Here is a 26,216-nt window from a genome sequence, read left to right as displayed (position 1 = left end):
CAAGTATCACCTTATTCCTAGCGTCCTAAATAGGGCTCCCCCCTTAAAGAGTGTACGATTATGGCTGTGAGCCACTGTACCTATTGTAATGTTTTAACAAATTTATACGATAAACCTGATTAGCAACACTGAAGAGAAGTGCACAGCTGCATCAATTATTGCAATAATCCATCCAACGCCATAGCATTCGACAACAATAAAACGACAGCCAGCAAATAGCAAATTGGAAACCTAATGGAAATTTCATATGTTACATGACAACGACTACCACTTCGGCAATATTGTTCACGTCAGAGATTAAAACGAACAGATTTAACACGCTAACAGGACCGTTCAACATTAAGAAAATAACGTAACCTGCAAGCACCTGCAGAATCAATTTTCTAACAACCATGACCATCTACGAACGAAAAATATAATTAAGCGGAAAGTAGGGTATTCTTCAGGATCCAAGTTCTAATTGTAAATGACGAACTGGAAGGCATAAAGGCAGAAAACGAATGCTGACGGCAGACAAATATCTAAAATTTTATGGGGTCCGATTAGGAATTGTCCAGCAAAGAGTTATGTTGATAATAAATAATAAATTCCATTTATTGGCTGAGACATCCAGTACCTTAAAAACCGATTCATCCAAGTGGCAAAAGCTCGTGGAAGAAACGGAGCTGAAAACAGGGCACCAACAGGTTTTGAATTCAGATATCACGTACGATACCATCTACCACTCCAAAGAAACCACCACTTATCATCGTAAATGACAGCTCAATAATGAATACAATTTACTCCGCAAAAGGTAATATGAGTTAATAATAAATTAAGAAAATCAACAACACGAAGTGCAACCTTTACGCAAACGCTTACTTCCTTTGCAAAAAACCAGGACAAGCCAGTCGACTGTATGACGAATACTGGGTCTATTGTGACCTATAACATAATTTTATTCCTACACACCTCAAAATAAAGTTTTCTAATAGACTTTGTTTTTGTTGTGATTCGAAATTCTTATTTTATTAAGGGGAGGTTCCGGTCTAAAAATCGATTCTTTGTTTTTTATTTCAGTTTTCGAATGTTCAACCTTTTATGAATATGAGTTTAAAAAGATTTTTGGAATTTCGTAAAAGTCCCGAAGTTAGGGGCATTTGAGTAGTGTGAAAAACAAGTTTTTCTCGAAACAGTGTTCTCAAAATCGGCGGAACCTGTATCTCCAAAAGTTATTATCCGATTCGACTGAAACTTTTTTTATTTTGAAAAATATACTTCTGGCTCGTCGATAGACCAGTAAAATCTTAAAAAAGAAAATTTATAAATTTTAAAGGCGTTGATAGGGCGAAAAATATTGGGAAAAAGTGATTTCAAACTTCAAATGTCGCTATTTTCTCAAAAAATGTCATATTTTAATTTTTTCTGTCTAGTCCACGAGCGAATTTCATGCCCTTTAATAAGCTGGCATTGTTTTTTTATTTCAGACCAATGGTTTAGGTGCTATAGGTTCCACTGATTTGGATGAATTTTTTGACGCCTCGAGTTTAATGACTCCCCCAGTGCCGTCTGCAATGATTAATTATAAAACAAAAAATATATATCTATAGCTTAAGACATCCTTAATACAATGCAACAAATTCCATTAAATTATATATAGTAGTTTTTCTTTAATTAATTCCTAAAGATCACCTATTTTTATGGGCTCTAACAGCCCCTTAAGGGGGGGTTCCGGTCTAGAGTCCTCAAAAATAGGTGATATTTAGGAATTAATTAAAGAAAAACTACTATATATAATTTAATGGGATTTGTTGCATTGTATTAAGGATGTCTTAAGCTATAGATATATATTTTTTGTTTTATAATTAATCATTAGAAACGGCACTGGGGAGTCGTTAAAGTCAAGGCGTCAACAAATTGATCAAAATCGGTGGGACCTGTATCCCCAAAAGTTATTATCCGATTGGACTGAAACTTTTTTTATTTTGAAGAATATACATCTGGCTAGGGGGGAGGCAGAACAAATTACAAAATAACATTTTTTTAGAAAGTAACGACACTTGAACTTTGAAATCACTTTTCCCCTATATTTTTAAAAATAAGCTTGAAACGCCATCCTGCTTAAAACACAGGAAAACAATAAAAACAAACAAACAACAAACAAAAAGTAGCAGAATATAAGTGAAATGCTTGAAACGCCATCCTGTGTTAGAAATACACAGGAAAACAAGAATACAAATACAAACAAAGTAGCAGGGAAAAAAAGTCTGATACTTCCACTGACAATGTTTAAAAAAATCGGAATTTTCGAGTTGCCGAAGTTTCTTTGTAAATATTCAAGTAATTACACCTTTTTTTTACACCAAACATTAAGAAAAGCGTTTGTATAAATTAAAAATATGGTGCAAACTATGTACACATTGTTTAAGTACTTGCTAAAAATGTAAACTCATTTGAAATTTGAAGGTTTCAAATGACAGTCCTGAAACTTTGAAGCAAGACTACAGTGTGAAATGAAGTAACCTCCTCCAGAGAAAACAAGCCAAATCTCCCAAATTGAAATCAAATCATATCTGAAAGATATTTTAATTCGCCCCATTAAAACCTTTGGTAAAAGTTTCAATGGAATAGTAGTTAACATGGCACTCATTTTGTACAGGTAAATCTCGTGGAGACAAAAAGAACTCCATATTATAATACTTAGTACCTACTTCATATCTTTATATATATTATTTTTCGTTTTTCTGTCTACATTGGTAATTGACATTTTGAAGACCATACATTATATAACTATATAGATTAAGTAGCTTCGCTCAAAGTTCGCATATAGAGGCATATAATAAAAGATATGAATAGAGAACAAGAAGTATTCTTAAAATTATGCTAGTATATGTAGAAGAGCAAGTAGTATGCTACGCAGTATGGAAGGATAACAACGTCAATGAATTTTTTCCCCTACAATTTAACCTACCATTTCATTCGTACATTCATCAGGAACGTAACGGTCGATCTACGTAATTTTACACGACTTTATTCACGAAAACGAAAAGGGACTTTTACGACTTCATTCATAGGTTGCAGGTCCTTGAAGCAGATCCACCTATCGAAGCACGAGCCCTTTTCTTACACCCTTCGCCCCGAAGCGTCTTCTATTTTTACACTCTGTCAATTAGACCTCCGAGCATTCAAATGTAAATGGATAACAAGGATGTAATTCCACTCTGTGAATTGCATCGAAACCCTTTACCACTCTCCATCCCTGTCTCCCCTCCTAATTACCTTGAAAGACAATCTTACAAGAACAACGCTCTTTTTTCGATCGATAGTTGCTTTATTTTCACATTAAAATTTCAGTAAGGCTACTAATTTAACGAAATAGTTAGTAACACGAGAGATGTACATTTTCTTATGAATTACAACAAATTATATACGTAGGTACACCTACACGATTACAAATGGCGTGTCGTATTTGTAATAACGTTAACCTTCATTCACCCAACTTATTTGCCTTCGGTAATACACATATTAAAGGGCTATCAAGTAAAATCTGATAGGAAAATGTCTCAAAATGTCGAAGGTATAGCCACCTTTGCCAATTTAATTGATATAGTTTAATTTCTTTGATCTGAAGCTTTGACTAGAACTGAAAATTTGAAAATCTGGAATCCGATTTCTGGAGGGTAGCGGATTCCTAGACTTTCTAAAATTTAGTTTATTCCCTAAAGTGAGGGTGGTCAAATTTAGTAATTTAATTGATATAGTTTAATTTCTTTGATCTGAAGCTTTGACTAGAATTGAAAATTTGAAAATCTGGAATCCGATTTCTGGAGGGTAGCGAATTCCTAGACTTTCTAAAATTTAGTTTATTCCCTAAAGTGGGGGTGGTCAAATTTAGTAATTTAATTGATATAGTTTAATTCCTTTGATCTGAAGCATATATTCCCCCCCCCCCCATACTGTTTACTTAATGTATAGCACTGTCCAACAGCCATTTGAGTCTGTCATATTCAATAGCCGTTTCTTATAGATTTTTGTGCGCTGAAAACGAATCCGCAAACCGTCTGTCGCCATCACCCTCAGTTTAGAAAAATTCGATTTTAAAAAAAAATCCAAATTGTCCTTGTCGCGTCAAATTATTCTGTAAAGCCTCCCGAATACAACGATATAAGTCATTATTGCATTATGAACAGTTAAATTTATTTAAACAACGATCAAAGAGAAAAGAACACCCGCAATTCATCCACTTTTGCAGATATCTTTAAATTTATTTCCAAAACTAAAGGTCTAAGAGAAAATCTGACTACTCCACGCGACGCAGCAGGCATTTTTCCTTCGGAAAGTATTAACAGAAGTGGTAAGTCACGTTTAGTTTTCAATACAGAAGCGAAATAGTTTGGCAAAACGTGCGCCGTCGACAGTGGTAGTCAACGGCGCCGCGCGACCCACTGCCGCTCAGCGTAACACAATCGCTTAACGCGCGTGACTACCACTGTCGACAGCGCACGTTTTGCCAAACTATTTCGCTTCTGTATTGAAAACAAAACATGACTTACCAATTCTGTTGGTGGTTTCCGAAAGAAAAATTACTGCTGCATCGCGTGGAGTAGTCAAATTTTCTCCTAGATGCTTAGTTTTTAAAATATATAGCAAGATATCTGCAAAAATTGGTGCATTTCGTGTGTCATTTTCCCTTTGATCGTTGTTTAAACGTATTTAAATGCTTCTAATTCAATAATAACAACCGAATATCTATTATTGTTTGAACACAAAAGATGTTCAAAGTTGAAATTTGCATTTTTTCTTTCAAAATGGAATTTCTCGAAAATTGAGGGTGATGGCGATATACGGTTTACGGATTCGTTTTCAGCGCACAAAAATCTATAAGGCTATTGAATGTTACAGAACAGAAAAAAAAGTTCAATTTTGTTGGACACTGTAGTCTGGCCCAGCAACCATTCGTCCAAAATTCAAGAACCAAAGTGTTTTTTTAGTGCAAATGATAAGTGAATATTAAAAAAAATATATTTTTTCAAAAATTCTTTCCGGCAGATATATAGGCCTTCAGAAACAGTATCGCGTTTATTTAAATGTTTTTTCGATATCTTTTGTAATTTGCGGGTTACAAACGCGTAAGGAAAAGGGCATCTTCACAATAAAACATTAACTCCAACGATGTTTCTTAACATTATTATTATTTTCGGTAAATATTGTCTGTTATTGAGCATATTTTTATTAACGAAGTTTTACTAACCACTACATTCCGAACTCTACGCTTATTTTTCTGACTTTTCCATCGTCTCCAGGGTAAACAATTATGCATTTCCGATTCCTTAAGACCTGTAGAAACACATCCTGGAAAAAACTTTCGTTGCCAGTCAGGTCCAAAATTGACCAATTTCTACCATTCTCTTTTCCCATACATCCCCTGAAAAAAATCCCAGGAAATTTACACGCAACAGAAAAACAGTGTGAACTATTATATAACATAATGAAATTCGAAATCCTGCCAGGACTATTGAAATCAGACCTTTGGGGTTGCGGGTGACATGTGCTCGTATTCGTGTTGATTCGGTTAAAATTCCAGGACTCATCCATGTAATATTTCGGAAATGTGTTCTTGATGCTTCATACTTTGAAATAACAAAAAAAAAACATTAGTTTGTAATTTTGTGTAAGGAACAGGCCATTTGAATACTGTAGTTACATCAAGAGATTAGCGTTTAGTAGATCTTTTATCCTCCAAGCAAAAATCAACTATCACAGAAAGATGGAAATAAACTTGAGACGTGATAAGTTATGATCAAAGTACATTGAATCATGGAATGAACAAATTCTTGAGCACATCATTCAGATAATTAATAAACAGTTTAGTTTTCCACAAAATAGGTACTGCGCGATATTGTCTATCGTAAAATGTAGGAACTTTAAAAAAGCCAAACATTTTCAAACCATACACGAATTTAAAAAATAGTATCAAACTAAAATAGTCTGTCATAAAAAAAAATAAACAATACAGTATTTAGTATATATGTACCTATTCACAAACTGTCTTATTTTATATAACATTTCGAAAAAGATATAGATACCATTATTTTATCGCACTACTTTCAGGTACATAGGTACCTACTTGTTTGTTCTTTTCTTGGTGCAATAATTAAACATATTCCCCTATCTATATAATTCGTGGTTTCTATAAATAGATTCTACAAAAATTATTTTTACGTAACAGCAGTAATAATGCTGTCTGGGAAACGTGAAAGAAAGAAAATATAATAGGTCGGTGGTCGGAAAATCCCGGAAGAAGAGGGTTCTCCTGATGTCGAACGAACGATTTGCGATGCACACGTTGGGCACACGCCAAAGAGGCGATGGTAGAGGGGAAGGTTGGAGAGGAGATGGGCCTTTTTCCAACGTCCGTATGTTGGGCGCGTGTACGCGGCGAGGGCAGTGTGCCGACGTCGGATCGAGAGTGGTTGTCTGGTGTCATCTGGCAAGCAGAGCAACCCGAAAACACATGGGTGTTTTGTCTCCTGCTAGTGTGTGCTTCCACTTAATACGTGGAAGTGGAAGCATCGTATGCCTCTACATAACGGTCGAATCTGCCGATTCGACTATACGCGCACGGTGTCCGCTATAAACTCTCTTCTACCGACTTGAATTCTTCCAAAGCTACAAAAAATCACGCGATTTTGTCGCAACTGACTTTTTCTTCTTTTTTCTTCGTTTTACCGTTTCCTCGGTATTATCTTGACTTGAAAACCTACTATTATCTGTTTCATATGATTTCAATGTCTTGTAATGTATCGAATGTTTATAAACGATCCTCACATACAATGGGCCTGATGAATAAAAACTAAGCAATTTCTTATTAGCAGAATCAATTCCTTAAAAAGCAATTACTTGAACAAAACAGGAATTTCATATTTTCATATGAATAAAAATCATAAGGAATTGCTGGTTTTGCTAGACCGTATAAATAAATGGTAGCTGTGACTGCCGGCGACGTTCTCTCTCTCTATTTCCTTGATTGTAAGCAATTCCTTAAAAAATTAAGGAAAAGCGATTCGTTTAAGCAATTCCTTGGCAGTTTAGGAATTCCTACGAGACAAAGCAAATTCTTGTGTTTTTATTCACATGAAGTTAAACAATTCCTAGTAAAATATTAAGAAATAGCAATTGCTTACACTTTATTCATTAGGCCCAATAGGTATCATTGCCATGGAAATGGGAATGTAATATAGATGAATAATAATTACACTGCCCAACAAAATTGAACTTTTTTAAGTTCTGTAAAATTCAATAGCCGTTTCATTTACATTTTTGTGCGCTGAAAACAAATCCGTAAACCGTTTATCGCCGTCACCCTCAATTTTCGAGAAATTCCATTTTGAAAAAAAAATGCAAATTTCAACTTTGAACATCTTTTGTGTTCAAACAATAATAGATATTCGGTTGTTATTATTGAATTATAAGCATTTAAATACGTTTAAACAACGATCAAAGGGAAAAGGACACCCGAAATGCACCAATTTTTGCAGATATCTAGCTATATATTTAAAAAACTAAGCGTCTAGGAGAAAATTTGACTACTCCACGCGATGCAGCAGAAAATTTTCTTTCGGAAACCACCAACAGAAGTGGTAAGTCATATTTTGTTTTCAATACAGAAGCGAAATAGTTTGGCAAAACGTGCGGCGCCGACAGTGGTAGTCACGCGCGTTAAGCGATTGTGTTACGCTGAGCGGCAGTGGGTCGCGCGCCGCCGTTGACTACCACTGCCGACGGCGCACGTTTTGCCAAACTATTTCGCTTCTGTATTGAAAACAAAATGTGTTTTACCACTTCTGTTGATGCTATCCCATGGAAAAATATCTGCCGCGTCGCGTGGAGTAGTCAGATTTTCTCCTAGACCCTTAGTTTTGGAAATAAATTGAAAGATTTCTTCAAAAATGGATGAATTTCGGGTGTTCCTTTCCCTTTGATTGTTGTTTAAATAAATTTAAATGTTCATAATGCACCAATAACTTTTACCGCTGTATTCGGGAGGGTTTACAGAATAATTTGACAAGACAAGCAAAATTTGCAGTTTTTTTTTCAAAATCGAATCTGACAGACAAAAATGGCTGTTGGACAGTGTTATGCCAGTGAACATCTGAGCTGTAGGTATATGAAAAGTCAAACAACGGCTTTCATTTTACCAACTGTATAACTGAACCGGATAAACCATAAGATCGGCTTCGATGATTTGAAAGTCATCAAGAGAAATAATGATCGATCGCGAAGCAACGTGCCACGAAATGCGGACTGCATTCGCATCAGTACAGTCGACCAACATTAATCATGAAATTAAGAGTTAATTGAAAACGAAGGGAGGAGAGTAAACGATCCGAAATAAATGTCACAGATGGTAGAACAACTGATGAACCAAGGTGAACAAGGGCAATTACGCGTTTTCTACTGTACACCTACAAATGTATAATTTTTTTTATATCAGGCGAAACGAATAAGTATACATATGAATAGCAAATATGCAAACTCCATTTATCATTAATATTGTTAACTTTGCCCCCTACAATTTACGTGTTTCTCGTTGCCCATTCGTTGTCCTTCCATTTCTGATAACTCTCTGCATCTTGCCTTTAACTCGAGTCTTTCTGAGATGATTACGTGCACGCAGAACAAATCGTAAACCTTCCGGTTGCAAAACTACAAAATACCACTTATAAAATAATAAAGTCCAATTTTTCTTCGGTGCCAATTGGCATGCAGTTTCTATAAAAAAAGCGTCATTATAGCAGTATTTCTTATGTTTTAATTGGGAGTGATAGCTCCTGAATTCAGACGGTTAATGAGCCGGGCAATCGTCGAAATTCTACAGGTCAACTGACTTTTACCCGCTTTCTGCAGTTCTTTTCATTTATATAACAATACCAAGTTTGGTTTTTAAACAAATTGGATCGAGTGCCCTTTGTTTCGTAAAACGGCACTAAGTTGTTCTAGTAATTTTTGTGCCAACGACGTGTGTGTAGAAATAATTGCTCTTTGCACAAAATTATTATAATTTGCATTCAATACTAATCACACAACTATTCATGCGTAAATGCACGATATTGTCGAGATAGCTAATGCCACTAAAATTAATTTCCACCGAATAGTTAACTGTACATTTGCTATTACTTTTCACAATATCTACACAATATCCTGTTGTACTTTCTCAAATAATCTTTAGAATTTTTCTTCAAAAGCCTTTTGCCGTTTTAACCTGCCGGGAGGCGCACCCCATATTGTAACACAGGTTATCTCACCCGAGTCAAAAATACCCAAAATTGAAACGTAAAAAACCATGGATTCAGAGTTTTTTTAACTTTGTAATTTTTATGTTAAAGTACGGTGTTTTGAGAATCAAACAAAATTGATGAAACATCTTAAAATCTTTATTAAAGTTATTTAAAAAATTGTAACAAAAACTCAAACAGTCTTCATATTTTCGCAAGCAGCGCCTCTGTGGTAAATATTACCCAGTGGCGCCTCCCGTCGAGTTAAGCAAAGACCTTTATCATTCGACATTAATTTCAAGCATTAATCTCTACTGGTAGATTTGTTTCGCAATAAGAAAATTTTCCATTGATTGAAGCGAATGCTAAATACTTGCTAGCCGAAAATTCAACAGATTAAGTAGTTTCAGTTTCTATAGCTAGTGTCAACTTTTTATTGTTTTGTCAAACTTTTCGTATTGTCATTTTAACCATATGGTCGAGCATTATCACGGCAATGTTGACTCGTCAACGACCATGTGTCATATTCTTATTAGGTCAGTGCAAAAGTTCGTTCGCTTTATTGAAGAAGACTATTTTAAAGACACGACAAATATTGTTACAAAACACTTGCCACATAAATGCGTTACTTACGTATTGGATAAACCGATACTCCTGGCAATATTGTAATTCAGATAATACGAAAACATTGCGCACACAAAATAAATCCTTCTTTTTCATGACATGCACTACGTGAATGTAAAATGTGTGCATCAGTGTATATCAGATTATTTTGAGCAAGGTCGGTATTGGGCGAGCATGACAGCGCACGTATGAGCACGCGGCCAGTACCTAGGTATCTGTACCCATACAGCGCACTCCCCTTGCAGTACGTTGCAGGATCGTTGCAATACAAGATAGCAATGTTGCGCGCAACGTTGCCGCAACGTTGCAGCAATATTCCTATGTCCGCCTCCTGTAACGTTTCGGGCAGTAGGGCCAAAAATATAAATAACGGTATTATGGTGGTATATACACTAGGTTCAAGTTCATGGTCATAACTTCGGTAAAAATAACCGTATCAATTTTTGAAAATATGGTTTGAAAGTGTGGAATCCCTACTTTCAGCTGTTTTTTTTTTGTGATTTTAACTGTACTGCTTTTCGATAAAGTTATAACGATATAAAGAGCACTTGGTCAATTTTTTAAAAATTTCTTCAACGTTCTACGGGGAGTATAATTTTTTTTACACAAATTCCATTTACACCAGTCGAAAGCGGCAACGTTCCTGTGTAAAAAGAGAGTAATAAATTTCATGTGCGATTTTTTTTGGACGAGTTATTCAACTTTGAAGCTAAAACCGCTTTTTTTACTTTAGGGTAAAGGACCCAATTACTCGCACCTAACCAATTACTGCACCTTAAGCTATTTTACTTGAAATAACGAATAAATAAACGTAAAGTCATACACAAAAAGAATTATGTAATTCAATCTATAATCTATACTATAGATTATATACTATAGTTTATTTATTCCTTATTTTAAGTAAAATAGCTTAAGGTGATAGTAATTGGTTAGGTGTCAGTATTTGGGTCCTTTACCCTAGTTGCTTCTAGCAGACGAAGGAATTATCGTAGAATGTTCATGAAAAAAGCAACAGAAACACCAGTCTTCCCTCTTTAAGGCGCACATTTGACTTTTTCGATTCGATTAAAATTTCGGTCTATGATATATATCTATAATATATTGAATTATCTATGTAGTAGATTGAGTTTCTTTCTTTCATTCCTAACCTTGTGTGGCCTTGAAGGTTATAGTACACCATATGGTTGAATTTGTCTTGACAGTCGCTTTCATATTGGGTAATAAAATATATAGCATTCCACTTAAAAAACTGAATGTCACCCTAGTTTTAAGGAAAATATTGCGAACACCAAAAATTGAGTTACCGCATTATGTTGGATATAAAAAACAGTAAAAGCTTTCCTCTTTCAGTTTTTTACAAATACTTACCATTTGTGATAACACTGTATAAGAATAGCAGATATAGCCGCTGTTACTACTAGGGCTGTTCGAGTACTCGAATACAGGGTCAGCGTTTTATCCTGCAACCCGCGCTCGCGCGAACTTTTAATATGGCAACAGCGCCCCACGGACCCATTCCACTACAACCAGGCACCGGCCCAGCGGAGAGCTGCCAGCGACCGCTGGACAGTATTGATGCCCGAGCTGCGCGCTTCGCTTTTCTGATCGGTTCACCACTCACACCCAAGATTACTGTAATAAGATTTGAAAATAATGGCGACTGATCTCGTATCCGTCTCAATTTAAAAAAATTTAGCTACGACATGGTTGACCGCGGCGCTATACCCTTGTACGGAGAGACTTTTCGCCACCTACTTATAAAAGCCACAATAATGGCGCATCGTTCCAAAAATGACAATAACGGAAGCCAATAACATTCAGTAAAAAAATTCTAGAAAAAAAATTCAAACACCGCTACAATCAAAGACACGTCCCATTAGCTACCCCTTAGTCTGATCTAGGTATACACTGCATTAAGGATAAAATCATAAAAAAGAAACCCAGAACGATAGATTCTAAGGTCTGCAGAACTAACACATAATTGAATAAAAATTTAATTTCTCAATTTCTGAAAGTAATGATACAGAAACAACTAGCCTACTGTTTATCAACACCGTGAATTTTAAAAACAGCACGAAATACAGTATCAAATAAACAGTTTGCAAAAGCTTTTCACAACAATTATGGTTGAAAAATTGAAAAAAGAAAAATTAAGTAAACTTAAAATATTTTAAATTATCCATCATTAAGAGGGAATTATTTTTTCTCATTTTTTCTCACTTTTCGGCTTTTATAGTTCAAAAGTTATACGAAAACGGGCCCAAATGTTTCAACCCGGGTCGGGAAATTCTGAATAGCTCTTTGCGACGTTAATTTGAATGAGATCATCCTACAATTTTCGAAGCTCAGGCATCACTGCTGTCCAGCGGTCGCTGGCAGCTCTCCGACCGCCGGGCCGATGCATGGTTGCAGTGGAATGCGTCCGTGAGGCGCTGTTGCCATTTTGCCTGTTCGCGCCAGCGCGGGTTGCAGGATAAAACACTGAGCCTGTATTAGCCGAGGCGAGTGGTAGAGCGGACAGCATAGTAGCTGGGCCGAGCATTGGGCTCAGTTCACTGGGCCGAGTTACTTGACTAATGTAAAGTTAGTAGCTCAGCCAGTCGAGTCGGTGCTGGCGACGCGGCGTCAAGTTCAATTAATTTTCATTCGGCCAATTTTAAAGTGTCCATAGTTTTCAAAACGTGCCCATAAAGGGCGCAAACAGAATTATTTCCTCAATTTTTTTTTCATTTTTTAAAAAGGTACGTATTTTGAGAAAATTGCATTTGTTTAGAACAATTGCAAAAATATGGTAAAAAATTTGTTTTTTTTTAGAGTGAAATATTTTTGTAAAACGGGACAGAGTCGGTAAATGAGTGCACGTGAACCGGCGTGCTCAACACTTGCAGATACGAAGGAAGAGTGAACGAGCCCGGAAGCATGGGCGCCCAACAAGGACTTGGGCGTAACTACGTCATCTCAAATTTTTATTAGGTACTCGTATATATCCACTGTGAGCTCTCAAAAGCTCATTTTTATCAGTTTCTTAGTTCAAAAGTTATAATTTATTGAAAAAAGGTCAACACTATATTTCAAAGAGCTGTGGGGTAATTGCGGGAGAGATGCCGCACTGGGAGAGACGGCGCACCTTCGGTATTTCAGGGTTATCGGTAATAAAATACAACACTGTCGATTTTATTTGCTTTAGGCTGTTCGTTTAGGTTAGATTAATAAGCGAGAACGTGTTTCCATTATTACTTTTAAAGATTTTGCTATTTTTCGAGGTACCCCTACCGCACTTTGCCTGAATACGTCGAGTTTATTTTTGCTATCGTAGTAGTTAAAAATTCATAGTCTTTCGTGATATAACTTTTGTAGTACGTTAAAGAAACTCTGTGGAATATTTCTCGGCCAGAATAGGTTATATTCCACATAGCACTTGGAAATACGAAACTGCAGCGTCTCTTCCGGGCATTTGGGATAGATGCCGCACTTTTGTGCGCACTGTATCGGAAGGTTCCTAAGTCGACTAAACGATGTTTTTACTGTTAAAAATACAAAAAGTATTGATATCTCAAGGCAAATTATTTATTTTTTAATGACAAATCTGATAATCCAAACATATTTGTGGGCTTTTTAATCTTTTTCACATTTTATTTTTATTTTATGTGTAATGAATGTGGAAGCAAGAAGAAAAGACAATTAAGTTTAGAAAAACAGAAATAATATCTGTACCTATTTATTTTTCCAATTTTATTGTATTTTATAACTTTATAAATTAAAAAGATGTTTCACTTTACTTTGCTGTTACTATTTTTTTTAAATAAAAATTTAAAATTACTCCCGCACGTGCGGCGTCTTTCCTCAAAAATGGATGTGTTTAGTTCCAATTTTTTAAGGGTGACAAATATTAGCATTTTGATTTTCTTTAATGCCAGTAGTAGAATAAGATGTTCAGCTAATAATATGTATCCTTGGAACAAATTTTCATTGCAAAATTTAGACACGGTGACAATTTTGCGTAAGGTGCGGCAACTGTCCCACAATTACCCTAACATCCACAATTTTTTAAATTTTCGAAAATCCTTCGAGATACGTTTATACATCAATAAAGACTGCAGCATATTCGAGTTTCCCCAACATCCAAAAAGTGTCTGATTTCGGCGTGGAATGACTCAGTATGTAATGAGAAATAGACTACATATTAATCGAAAGATAGGAAGTATAACACGTACCTATAAACGAAATTATGGAAATTGGTGAGCGTGCCAGTGGCGAGCGTTACGGGGAGAACAGTGGTACATTAATGAACCACGCCAGGTACCTACCATTTACCTTTGCCAGTCATTATACTGACTGAAAATACAGAACATGGTTTCATGGATATCTACTTAAGTGAATTCACTTCCAATTAAGCGGTTCACCCATATTGATCACACCACGCTGCATTACACTACAAGCGCTACGTTAATTAATTCTTACAATGACGCCTTCTTCGATCAAACCAGGAAGATTTCAAAAACTTTATAAAACAATATTCAATTCAAATTATCCACTCTAATAATATTGGATGTCGCTAACAGAAAGTCTATTTATTTCAATTTCTTAATTGGATGAAAGCTGCATGTTTGGTCTTCACCGAAGTAAAATTTAATTAACCATGAGTTTATTGTTGCGTTTTCCAGCATACCTGTAATCCACACCGGCTATGATTAAGTCACATCTTCTTATGCGTATTCCTTACACTTAACACGTCACCATCGAAGAAAGAAAATATTTATGTCAACGTTGCCAAAAGCACGCGCAAGAAATTCAGTTAACACATTTTAACGTGTAAATGCAAACTTGAAATTCGAGAGCAACAGTCGCTTGGCCGTCGCACGATTACACAGTTCGACAGCCATCTGGACTTGTAACATTCAATAGCCGTTTCTTATAGGTTTTCGTGCCATGAAAACGAATCCGCAAACCGTTTGTCGCCATCACCCTCAGTTTTCGAGCAATTCGATTTTGAAAAAAAATGCAAATTTTGCTTGCCACGTCAAATTATTCTATAAACTCTTCGGAATACAACGATATAAGTTATTGGTGCATTATGAACATTTAAATATATTTAAACAACGATCAAACAGAAAGGAACACCCGAAATTCATCCACTTTTGCAGATATCTTTAAATTTATTTCAAAAACTAAGGGTCTAGGAGAAAATCTGACTACTCCACGCGACGCAGCAGGCATTTTTCCTTCGGAAAGCATTAACAGAAGTGGTAAGTCACGTTTAGTTTTCAATACAGAAGCGAAATAGTTTGGCAAAACGTGCGCCGTCGACAGTGGTAGTCAACGGCGGCGCGCGACCCACTGCCGCTCAGCGTAACACAATCGCTTAACGCGCGTGACCACCACTGTCGGCGCCGCACGTTTTGCCAAACTATTTCGCTTCTGTGTTGAAAACAAAACGTGACTTACCACTTCTGTTGACGCTTTCCGATGGAAAAATGTCCGCCGCATCTCGTGGAGTAGTCAGATTTTCTCCTGGACCCTTAATTTTGGAAATAAATTGAAAAATATCTTGCAAAATGGGTGCATTTCGGGAATCCTTTCCCCTTTGATGGATGTTTAAACATACTTAAATGTTCATAATGCAACAATAACTTATATCGTTATATTCAGGAGGGTTCATAGAATAAAAATTAGCATTTTTTTTCAGAATTGAATTTCTCAAAAACTGAGGGTGACGGGGACAAACGCTTTACGGATTCGTTATCAGGGCACGAAAACCCATAAGAAACGGCTATCGATTGTTACAAGTCCGAAAGAAAGTGAAGTCTTGCCGATGTGTGTTATCAATTAAACAAGGTAAACGTTTACGTAACCTATAGAGTTGGAATATGGGCCTCGGACAGAGAGATGTTTTTGCAGAAAATTCTTGACTCCAAAGATTGATCCGTTGGGAGGTCGAAAGTAAAGAGCAAGAAGGGCTTTCCCCGGAAGATTTGTTAACGATAAGGTGCATCGAGGAGCGCGTGCGGGAAAGGAAAAGGAAGGCAGAGGGAATGAGTAACGATGTTGAGAGGGAGGAGAAGGATGGACGAGGAGAGAAAGATTACGTAGGCAACTGCACGCATGCGCTTTTAGGTTGCACCTGACCATTCAGCTTCTTTTCCAGGCACGAGCAGATATCCGTGTCGCTTCGATCGAGGGTTCGTTAATGAGACGCTACAACTCGCTGCCTCGAACTCTAATGAGGGGTTTTCCTTTGCCGTTCCAACGCTAACAGATTGCTATCTGCTGTACGTATGCCGAGTGCCGACCTAGATGCATATGTTTCCGAGGCTGACCACGCGTCTCATCGTCACACGTTACACCTTCTTCCTGGAATATGTGTCGCTCTTGATATCGCACCTTCGACCATACGACACAGAATTTCTCAACGTTTTACGCTGCATTACGCTGCTCGAAAATTGCTGCCTCTATGATATTCGCATTACACTGTAAAAAAAAGCAGAAACGATTAAGCACGGCTTCTATTTGCCGCCTACGTCTCTAGGAAAACCTGATGGGCAAATCTTCATTTCAAACGTTATATTGCTTCTGATTTTATATCTGAAATTCGTATTGTTATAAATTTCTGCAGACTGCGTGCGATTATAATAACTGCGAAGCGTTTAAGATTATAAATACAACTACTTATTTTTATAATTCTTTTGTTAGAAGCAAGCTAATAATGCATATCACCATCATGCATATGTAGGAAAGTAAGATCGAACTTAATATGCAGTTTCTAAGATTTCACACGGAATTAGAGAATAAAAGATATGTTTCTATTTGTAAAGTGAGTAAAATAGCTTCCTAATATTTGGTCACTTATTGGAATATCGCCTACAAGGGAAGAGATAAGGAAAAGGAATAACGAAAATTGTTATTGCAATTAGATAGAATTTCGGAAGTCAGAATAAAAAAATATAAAAATTTTGATTTCGGAGATACTCGATCGAATCTTTCAAGAACACCCTGTATACAAGAAGAAGAGAAAGTACTTCAGAGTTCTCGATATCAAGAGAAGATATGCATACGTAGTAACTGCAGCAAATGCTATAAAACAAAGATTTAAAGGATAATTTAATTGTTTGAAGATGAAGATACATATATTAACAATTTCCCTGAACTTTGCAATAGCGATTATAAGTGCAATAATTTGTTCGGTATGGTAGAACGATCGAGAATTACTAAAGCCTTCGAAATGTTAAAGATGGCAATTACCACTGCTGGTAATAATATATCCTTGCTGATCCTGCTGATTTCAGCGACATTACGTCGATAATCTTAATTGGATCTGGCTCTCAATTGGCGTGGGCGGAAAATATATAAATAATATACATTTCTCTTGGCGTTGAAAGCTTGTGTGCTTTCACAGATGAAGGTGATAAGAATTTGGACATTCGGAGTACTTCGACGCGGAACTATGTAGCTACTTAAATAGGAATGTAATTCGCGAACGTGTTGTGTAGCACGTTCTTCTTTTGGGCCTCGCAGTATCTGCCTCTTCTTGAAACGTAGCGTGCACAGTGCAGAGTTAAGTATTTGCTCCAGAAAGATTGCAGCCTTTGATTTGCGCCAGCCACCTTAATACAAGGATGATCCAAACTTTGGATATAATATCTTTTGGAGGAAAGCTTCCACGTTAAGGAACTTCTGGCCTATCGGTGCTCGCGTGTTAGATCTGACAATGAATGTAGCAAAAAATGGACACGGAGGAAAGAAATATGCAATGGTTTACAATGCAAAACGAGTCAACGAAAGAAGCCTCAACAAGTAAGAAATTCAGCGACTTAATGTGGGAGTAAGTATTTGAAAATTAAAATGAGTCCTGAACGAAATAGAAGATCCAAAACGAAATTGTTAATTTTATCAAAAAGTAAGGCATACGAATATAGAATGTGGATGTACTATCCTAAATTCAATACCCATAAAATTATGAACACAGAGACTTACAAGGCTGAGATCCTTATTAAAAAGTACATTTGTTCGAAAAGGATGAAATGGAAGGATGACTGGCTTCTCTGCAAGATTATTTATGACCTTGTGACAGGCTACTTGTCTCAGTCAAGTAGTTAACACCGGAATTCGACGGACACTGTAGACACAAATAAAGTTCGAGTACCTACTTTCAAGGAACAAATAAATTGCCCCTTTCAGTCATCCATCTCTTGAGATGAACAGCTTTAACGGATACGTAATGTCTCTTTAATCTTGCGCATTTTTGTACGGAGTTCGTAAAAATTTGATGGGAAGAGGACAACTTTATGCGAAGAAATGAACAGCATTTGGAAGAATTTACAAACTGAGGTGCGTAGCCATTAGCTGCCACGATCCCCATCTGGGGATTTTGGAATTTTACGTACACCACTGGGCGCCAAAAGTATATTTGGTACGCCTGACAGTTTAGTTTCATTCTATATATATAGGGATGGAGTGCAAAATCACTAACAGTGATTTATCACAGTGATCGTAGAATCACGATCACGGTCGTGAATGAAGTTAAACCACGACCGTGGTCGTGATTTTTTTAACTTAAGTGAATTGTTTACTGTGATCGTAATTCTTGACCTTGATTGAATTATTTTTTATAAAATACTTCAATATAGCTTGTGTTGCAGTCAAAGCGTGCTAATTCAGCGAATATATACTCCCCATACAGCACACTCTCGTTGCAGCAAAGTTACAGAATGGTTGCAGTGCAAGATTGCAATGTTGCACGGCAACGTCGCAGCAACGTTACATCCACATTGCGCTGCAACCATGCAACAATGCAAGGTTACTGCAACCATCATGCAATGTTGCCGCCACGAAGTGTGCTGTATGGGTTAGTATACACATTCATAAATAGTCAATGCGTGCACGCACTGATGTGATTGGCTAAAGTATTCACATATACATTATACTTTTTAACTAAAGTGAAGAAATATTCGTTAATTTAAATAGATCGAGAACGATTACATTGGTTCAAAATATACAACTGAGATTCTATAAGCACAGTGAGGCCTTGAGAATGTTTCAAGAGAAATTAGAATTTGAGGTTATGTGGCGCGTGCAAAGAGCACTTATGCTTTCCACCAATCAGATCACGAAAATCGCGAATCACTGTGAAAAATCACCGTGATTGGGAATGAACGTGATCGGATCACTCGTGATTCACAAATCACGGTTCTAGCCAACACTATATATATATATCAGCCAATATTGTGTGCAATAGAAAGTGTGTATTCTGTGCTTCGTTTCTTTACAACAAGCGAACAAATTTGAAGCATTATATTTTTGGTTTGGTTTTTATATTATAATGAAATACCGTACATAAATATGTAATTTAGAGGTTATAGTAACGATCTGTTACTTACTCAGTCTTTTGTTTTTTATTGAAATGATTTTATTGATCATTTTATAACGATACCCATTTGAGGATTGTGACTGGTATCAAGTATTTGTTTCTCTCTTATAGAGATTAGTTTTATTTGATGAGAGATGGGTACTAGGAAATTTTTCGCGCTTGCTGAATTAGAAGACGCTGTAAATGACCCTAATTTCTTTGAAAGTGACGATGATGGTGCTACTGTTGATATTGTTGAACTTCCTCCTGATAAGGTTGATATTGTTTCGGATATCGAAGACATTGATGAGAGATGTTCCCGGCAGTCTAGAAGTTCATTCGAGTGCTCTGAATATAGCTTCTGCAAGCACAGACCCAAAGAACAACAATGTAACTAGATGGCCCAAGTCTCAGAAAAAAACAAATCAAAACAGCTCAACCCTATTGCATAAGTAACTGTAATAAGTGTATGGGAGGTGTTGACAAACTGGATTGGAATGTTAACAAATATAGCATAAAAATTCGTGGAAAAAAGTGGTATTTTCCTATTTTTAAACGCCTACGTACTGCATTGCCATGCTAACAAAGTCATGCCATTATTGGAATTTCGACGGTATATCGCCCGAGCATATTTGCAGCGAGCGTCGCCTCCTAAGTTCCCCAAAGCGTAAGGACGAACCCAATAGGGCATTACCTAAGCCTCGTGGTCACTAGCAATAAACTTGTTAATTTATTGCGCAAGAAACTTGCACGAGTGTTTAGACTACAGCAATTTTTTACGCAAGTTCTTGCCTGCAAGTAGTTGCCAGAAAAATGTTGCAGAAGATATGTCCCGCGTGTCTACACCACGGTGTAATAGACAGGTGTTCCGACTCTGTACCTTTTACCTCATCGATTTTGTGTGCCGATTTCTGTTTAGTTCCCCTGGCCGCCGCGAGAGGCGTCGTGACTTAGAAAGCATATGTATACATATGTGTTAATGAGATTGTGGTAGTTGTGATTGTAATGGTATTATTGGGCTTGCCAGAAAAATCCTACGCGTAATGGAGGGGGAACATGCTACGCATGCGTGGTGTGCCCCCCTTCCACTACGAGTAGGAATTCCATACCAGGCCTGTATATATATGTAAATACCTTTACAACAACCACGAAATCTGCCGGGTGCCATAAGAACTAGGACAAAAATGTCACACATTCTGGACAGGAGTCGGAACACCTGTGTATTATATCACTCTACACTACAGTGTTACGCCTGAGAGTTGACAGCAAATATTTATACATAAAGTATCTACTATAATGTCGGTCCAACAAACTAGAATTTAGAATTAGTTGGACCAAACATTACTAAAATTGATACAAAAATGCTGACGTGCATGTAGATTCGAAACCGAATACTATGGTCCAGCTACTTGCTTCCTACTCTCGTCAAAAATTTCCAATTCGTTTGGAAGTAAAATCTTTCTCAGAGAGAGAAGATTATCGGGTGTCTACACTATGACAGAATTCACTTGCTGAGACCAACTGTCGCAAGTAATCAGAACTTGCTAGAGTTGCTCTCAGGCGTGTTTACACATTGCTGACATCAACTCTCGCAATAAATGTCGCAAGTTTATTGCTAGTGGCCACGAGGCTTTAGAAAGAACTCTTGAAGGAAAACAAAGAAAATGCGCAGTGTGCAAAACAAATGCAAGAAAACAATGTGGTGAATGTAACGTCGGGTTACATGTGGACTGTATGGAAAAATTGCATAAATAACAGCTGTTTTTGTATGTATCAGATAAAGCATATAATAAAAGAAATAGTCTCTTATTAGTTTTCTTCCATGCGACCTGTCACAATCCCTATTTTGGACTTCTTCAAAAATATCGAATATTTTCAAACCAAAACATAAGTTGAATATAATTATACTGTTACACAACTTTTTGTGCACATATATAACTTATCCGGCCAAAAAATAAAAAAAAATAATTGGCAGTTAATGGGTTAACAAAAAGAGGTTTAACGAATTAAATTAAATTTTAATTGGTTACATCAAGTGGGAGGTACTTTAAAACACCTACTTACTATTTGCAGATTAATAGCTAAGTAGGTAGCTAATTGTTACCGGAACCTTTCTGTAGACCTTCCTTAATACACATTTATACGTATTCACTTCTTTTAATTATGGAAAAGAAAGCAAGCAAGTTTATACTGTTTCTGGCTTACGAAAAGTTTTAAATTATTTTTTATGTGACATTATTCTCCATACAGGGGCCTGAATGATATAAAAAGTCGTTACGCTTTCTTCTGTCTCGATACCGAATCCTGGCGTGCCACGGAATTTCCAAGTTAAGTTACAAGTAAATTATTTGCAAGAATTTCAATTCTCCGACATTCCATTATAACGTTTTACGCCTGGAACTTTATTTCGTTCGCTTTGCTGCTCTCAGCTTAAAAGATATTTATGTTAAGGTTGATTAAGAACAGGTGTAAATGTTTGGACGAGTCTCACAGTTTTACGAGCGAATACAAATCATCCTCTGCATAGAATATTCTGGTCAGTTGACCCTGACGTTTTTAACGGCGATAAAGGAAGGCTCGCTCTCACGGGACAAAATAACGATAAAAGGCTACGATGATAGCTTTATTTCTATTGCATTTACGTGGCACACGATAATAAAGATCTTTGTGTCACAAGCGTCGGTAAGTAATGCGCGAGTGTTAAACTAACTTACGTGTAGCACTCTTAACTTTGCTTGTATGCTTATGCTGTTCGCCTTCTTTCATATTTTAATAGGACTTTTTTAGTTCTGCTATTGGTGGCGCCACTAATAAAATTAATCATACCTACGTTCTGAGGTAATTCGCAAACGACTACGTTAGCGTTCTTTAGATGAATATACCTACGTACAATTTATAACCAGTACGGCGAGACACGAATGTGCATCATAGTAGACTTGCAGTTTCTAGGTTAGGGACCACTATCTTAATATATAAAGCAGAAAGCTTCTATATGTTTGTGTGTTTGTCTGTCGTCTAAAAACTTTCGAACGATAAACTCTGGGATCACGAAACGAGCCTCAGCTTAATATGTCCGACTAATCCAGATGAATGTGGCTATTTTCGCAAAAAAAAATTTTTTTTTTTTTATAAAATCTGAATCGAAAATTTGGGCGAAGCCGAGTAATACAGCTAGTACAAGTATAATCACAACGTCGTTCTGAAATCTTGAGAAAAATGGTTATGCTTTTCGGGGAAAGTAAATTTGGTATTTCTGAGTGAAATATAGGTAGAGGAGACCGGAGCTAGTTGAGACGTTCTTCAGTTTTCAATTTTTTTCATTTTTGTTTTGAATTAATTACTTGATAACAATTATGCTAAAATATACTTGGGTCTTTCCTCTTTAATATACTGTAAATAAAAAGTTAAGAAAATACATACAAAATTAATGAAAAAATGTTATTTGGACGAAGGTAAAATGTATCAATTTTCCCCACTGCGGGGCTAGTTGATACGTTATTCTGTTTTCAATTTTTTCATTATTTATTTGAGTTAATTACCTAATAAAAAATATGCCAAAATATTCTTTGGCCCTTCCTCTTTAAAATATGGTAAGCGAAAACTTGAGAAAATACGTACAGAATGAATGAAAAAATGTTATTTGGACGAAGGTAAAATGTATCAATTTTCCCCACTGCGGGGCTAGTTGATACGTTATTCTGTTTTCAATTTTTTCATTATTTATTTTAATGAATTACTTAATAAAAAATATGTCAAAATATTCTTTGGCCCTTCCTCTTTAAAATATAGTAAGCAAAAACATGAGAAAATACGTACAAAATGAATGAAAAAAATGTTACTTGGAAGATCAGTTTGGATGTATCAAAACTATTTACTTTTCCTCTATATAAACGAAAACAGTTTTAAAAAAACGATTGTTAACGTCAATGTACACACACGTACGCTGCTTCGTAGGAAAAAATTGAACAATAATCATCATATATCTCGCTGAAATTTAGCTCCACATATACGGTGTCGAGATAATTCGTCTCTATCAACTAGCCCCGGTCTCCCCTGTGTATTCTTCGAAGGCAAAAATATGGAAGTTGAAGAAAGGGTTAGGTTCCTATCGTTACACTATATACGGAGAGGACTCTATATTTCTTGACTGTTTACAAACACTTTCGGAGTTACCATATAAAGTGTATCAGTGCCTATATTCACATTCATAGATAACTTATTAATAATTCTTCGAAATATCCGAAGTGTGCAATCATCTCGTTTTAAGCGCGTGTTTTTAATACTAACTTACAATTAGAACAACCTCGATTATTCGAATACAGTCTGGTGGAATCTCTTGAAGATGTAATATGCAAAGAGATAATCTTCTTAACCGTCGTTTAAAATTTCGGGGCAGTGTTGGGTTGGGGGCGCAACAGTGTTTTACGGTTGGTTTCCTTCTGAATCGTGGTGCTTCATTTAATCACCCTGTAGGGGCAGGGGATGAACGAGCACCGCACACGCTCACCAGCCCCTCGCTTCGCTCCTCGTGCCCGGTCTCGGCGAGCTAAGTGTCCGTGCCGTGACACCGGCTCGAACCAGCTGCTGTCGCCAGGTTAAGTGCCCTCCACTTGAAACATCACGATTTCAAATCAACTTTCCAGGAACTTTTAATGTTGCGCAACGTTCTTAAACATTCGCCATAATTTTATAGTTGCCAACGCGCAAGGTTATGTAATCGAAGAAACAAATAAGAACGAAGAAAGAACAAAGCGGGAACGTACTAGGTGCCTATCTAAATAACTTCCTTTATTTTCCTCAGACGAACATTTTTACAACGAAATATCGTGGAGCAAATAACGAATAAACCGATGATACCTGAACACTACAAGTGCGCCGTAGTATGACGAAGATGGCATGGATAGATCGTAAACGAAGATCGCCAGAGGCGTTGTTTAATCGACGCAACGGCATGGCAATGTCCGCGAAGCCACTGGGGATTTGGAGTGTGTGTGCGGGTGTAGCGTGTATTATATATAGTTGGACGAGCATCGATGCAGCTGCCTCGTCTGGTGTCCCTCCGCTCCGGTGTGTACGGTGGGACGCGTGCCCCGTGTCCCGTATCTTCTCGGCACAGTGACGTCAACGGCAACGCACTGGCTATGCAACATGCGTGTGGTGCATGTTGTACGTATGCACGTAAACACGGTGAACGGGAGACTTTTGAATAATGCATAGCGCATCGGGGCAAGAGGCCAGGATTTTCGGATGTTCCTCTCGAAAGTAGGTATCCACTCGGCTTGAAAGATGCTCCTCTCATTCCCTGTCCTTTTCCCCCATTTTCTTTCTTTTTTTTTTTATTAACGACTTAACCAGCCGACACTTCGTTACCGCAGTTCTCTTCGCTGATCATATCGAGTGAATATGATTCTCCATCTTTGACGATTCACTTTCTTTGGCACGCTCGACCGACATACATAAGTTCCCTCAGCCACGTGCATCGCATTGTCGCTGCAAACGCATGGACACTCTTCCATTAATAAGTATTTATAGTTTGCAAAGGTTCTCCTCGAACACCGGGGTGCGTTCACATTTTCACTGTTACGGAGATCTTGTTGGAAACAACGATGTAAAATTGAAAAGCATTTCTTTCAAGACCAATGCAGCTTTCGGTAACCTGAAAGGCAGTAATGTATGAGAGCGGAATTGTACAGGTTTCAATATTGAACGTGAATAAGAAGTACCTTTTGTAAAATAAAATTAAACGGCGCAAGGTGAATGTCCCTAGTTCTGCTCATTTAAGCGGTTACTCGTCAGAAAGAAGGTGTAAAAAAATTGTTTGTGATGAAAATTTGCAGAGTAATTGATTAATTCTTTAATAATAAATCAACCAATTGAAAAACTATTTAAGAAATATATTTGAAGATGTTTAATTACTAGTAATTTGTAATTAAATATAATGCTTTAAATGTATTTCTACTCACCATTTGTACCAATTTCTGCTCACATAATATGTTGCCTTTTCAGGTTAAAATAAGTTATAAGTTTTATAACACAACAGTAAAGCATAAAACAATGATAAGCAAAAAATAAAATGCCTTCGAATAGAAATAGAGGTTACAGCATATATTGAATTGTGAGGTTATGTTACTAAAATTTTGGTGAGTAGAAATGCGGACATGACGGTGATTCACTTGACCCTAAACCTATTCACCTGTTTCCTAATTAAAAAAATTAAAAATAGTAAAAACATCGACATCCAGAGCACAATACGGTATCTGTTTTTGTTATTAAATAAGAACTTTTACTGCAGAAACTATTTTCTGCCCAATTATCGAATACCAATAGTGACCCTGTTCCTTAGCACAACCAGCTAAAACACGGTCGAAATATCATGAGTCTCTCATTTTAAAAGTTTTTCGTTGCTTATGCTGCACTTTGATTAGCCCCAAGCTCGTGCAACACTCGCGTAAATGTTCAAATAATTTAGAATTATTTTGTTGTAAGTATAGTACAAACCTGACGCTTATAATAATAAGAAAAATAAGCAGAAATGGGGACATGAGCAGAAATTGGGACATTCACCTTAATGCGCTTTTTTGGTCACAATTTTGAACGTATGTACTATGTATGTATGTATATACAGTGACTGCCAAAAATATTCGGACACTAGAGTATGGCTAATTTTATGACTTCATATTTCAGTTGTTTATAAGGTATCCGCCTTGGTTATTTTTTCTAACCATAAGTCATTTATTAATGTTACTAAAGATATATAACTTATTTGAAAAATTCACATACATTATATAAGAATAACACTGTCCAACAGCTATTCTGGTCTGTAAGATTCAATAGCCGTTTCTTATAGATTTTTGTGCGCTGAAAACGAATCCGCAAACCGTTTGTCGCCATCGCACTCAGTTTTCGAGAAATTCGATTTTGAAAAAAAACTGCAAATTTTCAAATTTGAACATCTTTTGTGTCAAAACAGTAATAGTTCCTTGGTTGCTTGTCGC

The 26,216-nt window shown here is 36.7% G+C and overlaps 1 long non-coding RNA gene across 1 annotated transcript in view; it reads left to right on the top strand.

The window, feature by feature from the left end:
• Window positions 1-25,454, top strand: part of LOC143368090 (uncharacterized) — a 52,103-nt gene extending 26,649 nt beyond the window's left edge. The window contains exon 2 of the long non-coding RNA XR_013085144.1: window positions 25,342-25,454. This is a non-coding gene — a long non-coding RNA (uncharacterized LOC143368090). The remainder of the gene's footprint in view (window positions 1-25,341) is intronic.
• The last annotated feature ends 762 nt before the right edge of the window (window positions 25,455-26,216 follow it).

The sequence above is a fragment of the Andrena cerasifolii genome, chromosome 4 (genome assembly GCF_050908995.1).
Source record: "Andrena cerasifolii isolate SP2316 chromosome 4, iyAndCera1_principal, whole genome shotgun sequence".
Classification (NCBI taxonomy): Eukaryota; Metazoa; Arthropoda; class Insecta; order Hymenoptera; family Andrenidae; genus Andrena; species Andrena cerasifolii.
The sequence above is the reverse complement of the archived record's forward strand: the minus strand, read 5'-3'. Positions and strand labels throughout refer to the sequence as shown.